This window comes from Chiloscyllium plagiosum, chromosome 27, assembly GCF_004010195.1.
Source record: "Chiloscyllium plagiosum isolate BGI_BamShark_2017 chromosome 27, ASM401019v2, whole genome shotgun sequence".
In the NCBI taxonomy this organism is placed as follows: domain Eukaryota; kingdom Metazoa; phylum Chordata; class Chondrichthyes; order Orectolobiformes; family Hemiscylliidae; genus Chiloscyllium; species Chiloscyllium plagiosum.
In genome coordinates, this window is record NC_057736.1 from 19,030,469 (window position 1) to 19,042,462 (window position 11,994).

Sequence of the window (11,994 nt, forward strand, 5' to 3'; positions counted from 1 at the left end):
ATGGACAACACAACAGGAGATTCACTGAAACTTAAACATGTCACCTTTTTAATAATGTGATGATCTACTGTAAGATCAGTAAACATCCCCAAAATAGTTGGTCAATTCATTATCACACTTGGTTTTTGGAATCTTGCTGTGTAGAAATTGACCACCAAGTTTCTTCAAAATGCAGGAGCACTTTGTTGGCTGATACACACTTTCAGCTTTCACCTGAGATGATGAAAAGCATTATATAAATGTATTCTCATTTCTGTAGATCGTATTCCAGATCAGATTTTGCATTACGACTACTTCATTTACAATCTGCTGAAAACTGGAAAGATTTGCCAATATTCCTCTACATACATAGAAAGAATTCCTGCCATGCTTTAATAATTGCCATCAGTAACTCAGAAAGAGAAAGCCTTTACATATGCAAAGACCAGGTTTTATATGCTAGGAACTGTGCTGTGAATATACACTGGCTTCTGTGTCAAAATGAAAGTAGGAAAATTATTTAATTCAGTGCTTATGACGCAGCAGATTATGTCGTTCTCTCCAATTGCAAAAGGTAACAAACAGAAACCAATTAAAGGGGACAAATATCTCATGAAAATTTTGAGGCACTGTGTCACTCCAATGTAGATTAAATATCAGCTCGATGATTATTACTGCCATCTCCAGACCTGTACCTGTTTTAGACTGGCCTGTCATTATTCCAGTCAGAAGCCAAAGATACGAGGTACCCATTCATTCTTGAATGATTAATATAAAAGTGTCAAGCAGAGTCTGCCACATGGACCACAGGGATGCTTATGTAAGCTTAATTTATTTGTTCTCCTTATTATTATTTTTCTCGCTATCTGGTTTAATTTTCTTGTTGTCTTAGTTTGCTCGCCTACCTCAGTCAGCAAGCCTTTTCTAAAACACAACGCCTCGAGTAACCCAAACTGTCACAGTAGGTTCCACCCCCTCTGGAAGATTCTCAGAGGCATCATCAACTTCCATGGGGCACCCTGCCAAATGCATGAGGATTAGAGACAAAAAAAATACTGCAGATGCTGGAATCCAAAGGAGACAGGCAGGAGGACGGAAGAACACAGCAAGCCAAGCAACATCAGGAGGTGGAGAAGTCAACGTTTCGAGTGTAATTCATCTTCAGTCCTGCAGAAGGATTCTACCCGAAAAACATCAACTTCTCCACCTCCTGATGCTACCTGGCTAAATGCACGAGGATTGGCAGTTCAGTTTGTGAGAATGCCTCAGACAACACTCATGTCATTCCCATTAACCATCATGAATATTCTTGCTGAAAGTAAACGTACAGCCTCTATTTTAAGACTAAATTTAACTGAATGTACTATTTCTTCAAATCTGAGACATTCACTCACATCTCCACAGCATAAAGTGGCTGGTTTCTACTGTTATCATAGATTATACAATTCGAGAAAGTTCCTCACCATTGTGAATGCATCACTTGGGGAGATACAGTGCTAAATTAACTCCACTTGAACATTCCAAGCTCAGTATGAGTTAGTAAATTGGTCTAAACTAGGATTCTCACTCATAATATTTTTGTAAATTTTATTAACAGGATGTTGATGTCACTGGCTAGGCCAGCATTTATTGCCCATTTCTAACTGCCCTTGAGAAGTTGATGATGAGCCAATTTATTGAATCTCTGCAGTCCACATGAGTAGGTACACCCGCAATGTTGTTACGGACTTCCAGGATTTTGACCCAGCAACAATGAAGGAATGGTGCTATATTTCCAAGTCTGGATGATGTGTGAATTGGAGGTGATGGTAGTCCCATGAATATGCTGCCCTTGTCCTTCTAGTTGGCAGGATTAAGGGTTTGGAAGGTGCTGTCAAAGAAACTACAGTGACTTGATGTAGTGCATGTCATGTAGCTGGCAGCACGGTGGCTCAGTGGTTAGCACTGATGCCTCACAGCGTCAGGGACCCGAGTTCGATTCCAGCCTCGGTGACTATCTGTGTGGATATGATGTGCAGTTTGCACATTCTCCCTGCGTGTGCTTGCTTGCTCTTCCAGTTTCCTCCCTCAATCCAAAGATGTACATGTTAGGTGGACTGGCCAAATAAATTGCCAGTAGAGTCCAGGGATGCATGGGTGGGGTGGATTAGACATAGGAAATGCAGAGTTAAGGGGATAGGGTAGGGGACTGGGTTTGGGTGGAAGGTTGATGTGCAGACTTGAAGGGCCAAAGACCTCTTTCTGCACTGCAGGGATTCTATGAATCTATGGTACATACTGCTGCCACTATGCCTTGGTGATGGGGTGAATGTTGGAGATTGAGTTCATTGAGTGGTCTGCTTTGATTTGGATATTGTCAATATTCTTGTGTATTATCAAAGCTGTATCCATTTAAGTGTGTTTACAATGTATTGAATATGGTATGCCGTGATTTTGGACAGTCGCTGATGTGTAACACACACTAACGGTAGGCCAAGAGGTAGCCAGTCCTGGGGTTGTTTTCTGCAGCATATGCTAGGCCCAGATATAGTGTGAATCAAAGTTTACCACGTTTCTGTGTTTGTTTGTAGGCGAGGAAAGGCTGGGGGCTCCCACTGGCATTTGGAAGCAGACAAGAACAAGTGCAAGCCATTAACTCTGCTGACCTGGCAGAGACGTGGCATTGTAGGATGTAGAAGTTTCTGGCATGACTGGCATTTTATTGCTCAGCCAGATTTGCAAGATCTTCATCTTGAACCATTGAGATTGACCCAAGCACTCTCTGTCCAGGATAATTTTCATTCCAGACTAATTCCAGGGCCCAGATTTTCTGGATACTTTGCTGTTGGAGCCCACACTTACTGTAGAAGAACTCTCCCTACATGGGAATTCGTCGGATGTTTAAACTTCCTAGCTAGAGTTAGTGACTTGGGAGAGATCTGTATTACTTACCTGGATAGTTACTGGGGAAATGTTTGAGAGGTTAAAACCCCAGTTACCTCTGCAACCCACCTGGTCCCAGATTGGACTTGCTTCCTGCTGACTACAGTCCTCACTCAAACCCCAATCACCTACTACTCCCTAACCATTGACTAGTGTCCCTACACTAACGAGGCCTGGCTGCCTCCCAGTTACCTGACAACACTCCCAACTCTGTTCAACTGTCCCTTGACCATTTTACTACTCTAAAGCCACCCCACTATCTTCCCCAACCTAACTACACATTCACCCGCGTATCCACCTCAATTACTCGCTCACTCACCATTCATACACATATCTGTACATTTCATTGACAGTCAGGATCAGTGGTGCAGTGCTGTTGAGATTCTCGTCATGAACCACACAGCAGTGTGCCTAGAAGAGTTGAGTCAGGATGCTCATCCCTGATTCCTTCAGGAGTTCTGACTGCGGTGCCACTTGCTGTGTTGGGATTTTGCATGTGCCTACCTATTGGGAATTAATGGTCACAACGTTCGGGTTCGTAGTTCTGCAGGATCCCACAGGTGATTCATACCTGGAAAAGTGAAAGTATGGATTACTCTCAATGGGTAGCGTGGGCAAACAAGGAACGCTTTGTGCATGCCTGGCTGTGAATGCCTTGCCTTACCTCAATACTCAACACTGCAGGTGCATTCTGCATGGGGGATTGTGACCTTACTCCACACCCTCACAACCCCATCCCTGTGTTATTCACAACTATTATACTCTCGGGTGAAGTGTTTTTGTCTTTCTAACCTTCTTGCAAAATTTATGGAATTGTTGAGTTCCGTGTTATTGGAGAAGCTCTTGTAAATTGTTGAAGCGAGGAGCAAATGGTATGGGTGTCTTCAAGGAGTAGAGTGCCACCTCTGAGCAGAAGGCCTGAGCAGAATTCCTGAAAGGTTTAATCGCAGGGTCTCTTGTGCTAATACAACATGGATGTGGGGCCAAGAAGACCTTCAGCGAGTATCTCAGGAAGAGATGGCATCTGAAACATTATCGCTGTGTTTGTGCTAACCATCGGCAACTTACGAGAATCTGATTCTTCTCAAACTGATTGTGGAAGTGTGTTTACACATTGTATGCGAGCTGACTTGCCATTGTCGTGTGGCCTCTGCCTCTGCTGTAAATATTTTCATGTTAGTTTGTGACATCTGCACCAGCCAGAAACAAGTACCAAACTGTTGCAATCCCATGTTCCAGCACTTGATCCATAGCCTTGGCCTCATAAGTGGTGGAAATGTGTTGCTGGAAAAGCGCAGCAGGTCAGGCAGCATCTAGGGAACAGGAGAATCGACGTTTCGGGCATTAGCCCTTCTTCAGGAATGGGCCTCATAAGTGCCCATCCAAATACTTCTGAAATGTTTAAAGGGTTAATGCCTTACAGGTAGTGAATTCTGTTTCTCACCAACTCCTGCGCTACCCCCCCAACCCTCCTGACCATTCACCTTAAATCTATGCCCCTGGTCTTTGATCCCTCCACTAAGAGGAAATGTTCCTCCCTGTCTATCTTATCCATGCCCCTCATAACACGAGCTGGCTGCTGATTGTGCTGTGATTCTGTGAACTGGACGGTTTCACAAAAGGACCAGCAAGGTATTATGGGCTGAATATCTTCTTTCTGAGATGTATTCATCTTTGATTCTGCTTCTCCGTAGATGAACTTAAATTTTGAACAAAACCAGAAACCCACATGAATAACAGAACAAAAATTGTCTATCCCCTGTTATTTTGGTGGTGGACAGTGATACATAACTCATCCATGGCAGTTCAGATCTTAGGAGGCAACTCGCCAAGTTCATATCACACCTTATCTGAATAATCCTGGTGCTTGTCACTACGCCTTCAACACTGCTGTCTGTTCTTCAGCACAGTCAGTGAGCTTTGCACTCACCAGGAGGCCCCAGGAGTGCTGTTTGTATACAATGTTGTAAAAGCAGCATCCTGTTCTTAAAGGCAAGCTATCTCTTATAAGGCAAGTTGCATATTTACATTACTATAATGTAAATTCTACAGTCTTAAGCAATGTAGATAGGAATCCGGTGTGCCATATTCAATGCTGGAGGCATTAGTGATGCAGGTTGACAAGTAGGGAGAGAAGATCCTCAACAGTCACTCTGAGAAAGAATTGGCGGAAAGTGATCAGAAAGGCCAACTCTGAATGTTTGCAATCAAGGACCTGGAAGCAGCGCTGCAAGGTATTGAAGGGTGTCGCACTGTTGGTCAAAGTCAGTATGCACATCTTCCAAAAAGATTTCTCCTCCACAACACTAACCTTTCACACTGCTCAATGCACCACAACCCCATCACTCACTCAGAACCACTCCCTGCAAAATGCACATAAAACATGTAGATACTCCATTTGACAATCACTCACCTATCAATGCTGCATGCCTCTTATTGCTTTCACCTACTATTATCTATTCAGCTATGGCATGCACATTCCAGAAACACAGTGACATACAACAGTTTACATCTCTCTTGCAGGGCATGATGCACACCGCTGAGGGGAGCAATGCAGAACTATTACGAAAAGGATGCAGACATCTCCTGAGCTCTGTGGAGGATTTGGTACTCAGAATCAAGATGGAACCTATCAAACCCAATATTGCTGAGAATATTGAAAATTATGACTGCTTTCTACCCTTTTCCTCTTGTCACCTCAACAAACAATCTTACCATGCTGTTTGGTATCTTTTGCTTCCCACTCCAATCCCTTTTCATCAGACCAATTATATCTTTCAGAGTTCCTGCTTTTGAACCCCCAAAAACTGGAAGAAAATCAAAATACTGCCGATGCTGGAGATCTGAAATAAAAACAGAAGGTGATGGCGAACTCAACAGGTCATGCAATGTGAACTCTCTGTTTCTCTCTTCATCGATACTACCAGATAATGTATTTCACCAGCACTTTCTATTGCAATATCCAAGAACTACAGCTTGCCCAGTCACAGGAGCCCTTGAAGGAGGAAAGAGAACAATGGCAGTGCTAAAGAGGTCCAATGGCATGATCAGACTCCCAGAGGCACCAACTCCAATACGGCATTGCACTCATCAGGAGATTAGTATAGACCTTGGAGTCAACAGATGGCCAGGAGCTGCCTTCTGCTAGGTAAAGGGGGGAAAATGATCTGTTTGCCACTCTCACTGTCAGGTGAGCTGGCAAATGAGAAGTGCCAAATTGAAAACGATGACTGGTCCAAAAGGTTGACCCTATTTCTCACTCCAAAATGCTGACAAACACTATGCATTCCTGGAACGTCTGTTTTTATTAATGCTGCAGAGGATTCAAATGGGGACCTCAATGCAATAACAAGTAAAAGAGCAATAATGGATGTGTACAGTGAGATTCTGGGCTTCTTTGGCTCGCCTGTCAGATAGCCTCCTGGAACTGTAAGAAACAAGGTGTTTTCTACTGTTTGCTTTCTCTGCTGACTTTACTCTAGTTTCCTAATGCTGCAGACCTAGATGGACAGTCTTTGCTGCATCCATACCTGTTATGTACCTGAACCCTTGGGTCCCTCTGTTCTACAACACGACCCAAGCCCCTAACATTAGTTGTATTAATACCAAATTGCAATATCTCCCATTTATCCAAATTAAACTCCATCCACCACTCCTCAGCCCATTGACCCAAGTGATCAAGATCTCTTTGTAATTTTAGTTAATCTTTTTAACTGTCCACTGCACCACCAATTTTGGTGTCATCCATAAAGTTACTAACTGTGCCTCCTATATTCTCATCCAAATCATTTTTATAAATGACAAGCAAAAGTGGACCCAGTACCAAGCCCTGTCTATATCAGAGGTGCAATTCATTTCTAATCCCTTCTCTTGTGCGTTCCTGGTAGGGGAGAAAAGACTCTTTCATCCAGATATTGTATCCACCATCTGAAGATGTCACTTAATAGGTTTTACACCATAGCTCTTCCTTTGTTTCTCTGGAATTACTTGACACCTACAAAGTATGGTATGCCATGATCCATCTCTTGAGGCTAGGTGTGATCCACACAGGACTTCTCCAGGCAGTCACTGAATTGCATTCCCAACCATTTCTTTTTTTTTAGATTGCTTGTATGTCCTTTTTTTATGATAAAATAAAACAACATTTCTTATTTCAGTATGTTCATAAGTATTTTAGGGCTTTAATCCATTGTAATGACACAAGTAATATAAAAACTCTTGCTTTCTATATGCTGTAAGTTCTTACTTCTATTATATTCCTGACCTGAGACTTGAGATTTTCGAGCAGAGTGCTCTCAGATTCGGGATGGTTCGGAGTTTGGTGGCTGGGACTTTACGGATGTTCAGGCCACCCAGCCTGTGCTGGTTCTCATCCTCCAGGAGAGGAATTGTATTAATCCCGCTTTCCACCTGCCGCTTATCTCCCCTCTGCACCCCCCCCCCCCCCCCCCCCCCCCACCTATGTCCCATTTACCTGTCCTTATTTCAATTTCTCCATCTGTAGACCCAACATGATTTTAAATACCTGAATTTATTCTTTCCTCAAGCTTCTCTGCTCTAAGCAGAACAACCTGGATTTCCTGTTATCATTGAAGTCCTCTGGACTGTCACATTCACTGGGCCCTATCCGAAGACCTACATTTGTGTAACTGATAGAGCTTGTGAACCTCTCCAATCCACATGAAGTGATCTGTGCCCACTACGTCATAGAATCCTACAGCAAAGAAGGACATCATATGGCCTCTAGTGCCTGTACCAACTCTTTCAAATAGTTGTCCAATTTAATCCTATGCCATTGCTTTGTTCCATGTTCCTGGAAATTGATCCTCTTCACATTCTTCTGAGACCCACGCTCCTGATTTGTAGCTCATTTGAGGTCTCCATCACTGCGGGGCCCAATCTCATTAATTCTGGTTCTGCCCTCACAGAAAATCAATTGGCTCCTTATCATGTTCTTGTAGCTTCTCTGCTCTCTAAGTACTCACTCATTTTGACTGTCTTCATCTTTTATCTGGCCAATCTAATTCCCAACCAGATTTCTATCTCCTGTCAAACATAACAATCAAATATTTTATAATTTGGCATTGCGTCAAGATGATTTGATCAAATTTCCACCGAAGGGATCATATTCTCTTTTAGTATTTGGAGTCTATGTAGTGTTTCATCAGCTCTGACTGTACTGCACCAGCACTGTTGCATTGTATAATACTGCCTTAGATCAGTCAGATTAATAGTAACCTGTGTAAAATAACAATGAAATACATCTGTAATAAGCAGGTGAGTATGGAGCAGTCACTTGTTCCAATGTTTTACCAGGGGTTGAATGCACTTTAAGATATTGAACATGATTACCATCCAAAACTATTTCAGCTGGGATTCAGCAGTGAGGTAGATTTGTGGGCCCACTTCCAGAGAAATTGGTTCTACCACTTTCAGCATGATAAAAAATCCACGAAGCACATTCACATTGACTACCGAATGTACCAAGCCTATATAAGGGTATTTGAAAGATTTATTTAATCCAAATTTGTTTAAGTAAATCATACATACTATTTACATATATATTTTATTTAAATTCTCTGCATTTAGTAAGTTTACTCACCGGCAAAGGAGCTGGGGCAAATATAAAACCATTAGAAATAGGAACTGGGATGGGCTAAGTGACCCATCGAGCTTGATCGTGACCCCAATCTTAGTTTCTTGTGCATTCCCGATTATCCTTGACTCTCCTGCAGTTCAAGAACTTGAATAGTTCAAAATACTGAATGATTCAGCCTTCAAAACTCCCTGGGGAAGAGAATTCTAAATAGTTGCAATCTTCTGAGAGAAGGAATTCATCCTTATTTCCACCTTAACTGTTTATTCTGAAACTATGTGATGCTGGAAAAACACAGCAGGCCAGGCAGCATCCGAGGAGCAGGAGAATTGGCGTTTCTGGCATAAGCCCTTCTTCAGGAATGAGGCTGGTGTGCCAAGTGGGCTGAGATAAAGGGTAGGGGGGAGGGAATTTAGGGGAGGGGAGCTGGGAATGCCACCTCCAAACAGACCCCACAACCAGGGATATATTTCCCTCCCCACCCCTATCAGCGTTCCAGAGAGACCATTCCCTCCGCGACTCCCTCGTCAGTTCCACACCCCCCACCAACCCAACTTCAACTCCCGCCACCTTCCCCTGCAACCGCAAGAAGTGCAAAACTTGCGACCACACCTCCCCCCTCACCTCCCTCCAAGGTCCCAATGGATCCTTCCATATCCATCACAAATTCACCTGCACCTCCACACACATCATTTACTGTATCCGTTGCACCCGATGTGGTGTCCTATACATTGGGGAGACAGGCCGCCTACTTGCGGAACATTTCAGGGAACACCTCTGGGACACCCACACCAACCAACCCAACCGGCCCTGTGGCTGAACACTTTAACTCCCCCTCCCACTCCGCCAAGAACATGCAGGTCCTTGGCCTCCTCCATTGCCAGACTCTGACCACACGACACCTGAAGGAACAGCGCCTCATCTTCCGCCTAGGAACCCTCCAATCATATGGGATGAATGTAGATTTCTCCAGCTTCCTCATCTCCCCTCCCCCCACCTTATCTCTCCCCCAAATTCCCTCCCCCCTACCCTTTATCTCAGCCTGCTTGGCATACCAGCCTCATTCTGGAAGAAGGCCTTATGTCCGAAACGTCAATTCTCCTGCTCCTTGGATGCTGCTTGGCCTGCTGTGTTTTTCCAGCACCACATTTTTCAACTCTAGTCTCCAGCATCTGCAGTCCTCACTTTTCTCCTTTTCTGAAACTATGCCCTCTATTTCTAGATTTCCCTATTACAGCAATCATCTTCTGACGATCTACCCTCCCAAGCCCAGCGATCTTACCTTAACTGCTTCCAATGTGAGTGCAGTTATACTGGTCCTTAAACAAGGAGTCATAAACTCTGCACAGTACTCCAGCTGCTCTTTCACCAATGCTCTATACCACTGTTGCAAGATTTGCCTAAATTTATGCTCCGTCCTTTTTACAATAAAGGTCAATAGACTCCATGTTTTTCTAATCATAGCTAATGTTTTAATACATAGCTCATTTCTAAGTATGGTATTGTTTGTTTCATGTGCAAGGACACAGACATCACTCTGCACTGCAACATTCCATAGTCTCTCAATACGTCAATAGGATTTTCTTATCTATTCTGCTTTTTACAGAAAAAAACTCATATTTTCCCACATTATGCTTCATTTATAAAAGTTAAGCTTTCCATATGCTTTGGGACAGAGTTTCAGTGCATGGTCAGGAAGCTGATACCTGATGAATTCTAAGTCTGGACCTCATGCCTGAGCTGCATTGTAATATGGTGTCTAAATTCAAAGGAGACAAGCTCAGTACCCAATTAGAGATGTTGAATAGCACCATAGATTTGGTGTTGCCTGCCTCACACTAGCGTCAGGAACAGATGGCAGCCATGTTGGAGGCTGCCACTGTCCTGCCAGAGAGATGACGCAACACCTTACAGGGCCAGCAGCATCTAAGGGGATGAAAGGGATCATGTCGGCTAGATGACAGTACTGTGCTGGAACCAGTGGAAGGAAGTACAGAAGAGGTCACTTCTAAATAAATGGAGAGATACTTTCTACTAGACCCATAATGACCCCAACAGTACCAGACTATTTGACATGCTAAATTAACAATTACAAGTGCAGCTGTGAATGCATAGACTCCTTAACAAACTCAATAAGGAATTTAAGAGGTCACCAATTAATGGTCAGTGGGTTCCCAGTCCACCAAATTCTCCACCAATCCTTTGAAAATACAAATCCATTCTGTAGATTTCAGGAACCTTTCATTATTGCTGGAATATTTAAATCCAATTCCTGTTGAGTCTGTTGTGGCACCACACTTTCAGAAATTAGTCAAAGGCTTGAAAAAAGCAGAGAGGGTATTTTCTATGAGGAAGGTAGGAATGAGGGACAACAGTAATGTGCTGATGCTAGAGAAACTAGGATTTTACTCCTTTTCCAGAGTCCCCTCAGAATTAAAGATGACTCTAGTTTCATTCCATTTTGATAAGGTGATTGATAAGACGCATCTGCAATTGGCGAATCCCACCACGTGTGGGGCTAGTGATGCTTGAAGGATTAGATAGATTAACTGGTTGGAGATCTTTGCACTCTCTCTTATCTAGTTTTGAGAAGACCTGTAGCACAGGTTGAGGTTCTAGATGTATGTTTGCTCACTGAGCTGAAAGGTTCACTTTCAGATGTTTTGTCTCCATACTAGGTAACATCATCAGTGAGCCACTGGTGTTATGTCCCGCTTTCTATTTATGTGTTTAAGTTTCATTGGGTTGGCAATGTCATTTCCTGTGTTGATGTCATTTCCTGTGTTGCTGACATCATTTTCGGTACTTTTTCTCAGCGGATTGTAGATGGGGTCCAAGATGATGCGTTTGTTGATAGAGTTCCGGTTAGAATGCCATGCTTCTAGGAAATATCGTGCATATCTCTGTTTGGCTTGTCCTAGAATGGATGTGTTGTCCCAGTTGAAGTGCTGTCCTTCCTCATCTCTATGTAAGATACAAGTGATAGTGGGTCATGTCTTTTTGTGGCTAGCTTTCTGCCTTTTTGTCCAATTTAGTGTTTGTTACAGTTCTTGCAAGAACTCCATTGAGGCGTCTGCTGTAGGTTGTTCACGTTTCTGAAGCACAGAAGAGCACAGGGATCATGACTGCCCAGTTAACAGCAACCTTGGTCTCAGCAAATATTCTATTCTCCTTGGAGCACAGTGCATTAATGCATCTTTACCAGAGATAGTCTGAAACAATGTTGGAACAGACTCTGTCTTACTTTTCAACATGGAAATTGAATAAATATATTTGAAGGGAAGGATTTACCAGGTTGTATGGAAAGAGCAGGGAAGTGGGACTAATTGGATTGATTTTTCAAAGATATTTTACAGTGATGGGCCAAATGATCTCCTTCTGTGTTGTATAGTGAATTGTACAGTGGCCTAGGTAAAAGCAGAACTCAAAGCAACATCTTACCTCCATACCCTTCACAACAACCCCACACCTGCCCGTAACACAAAGGTCTCACCAAT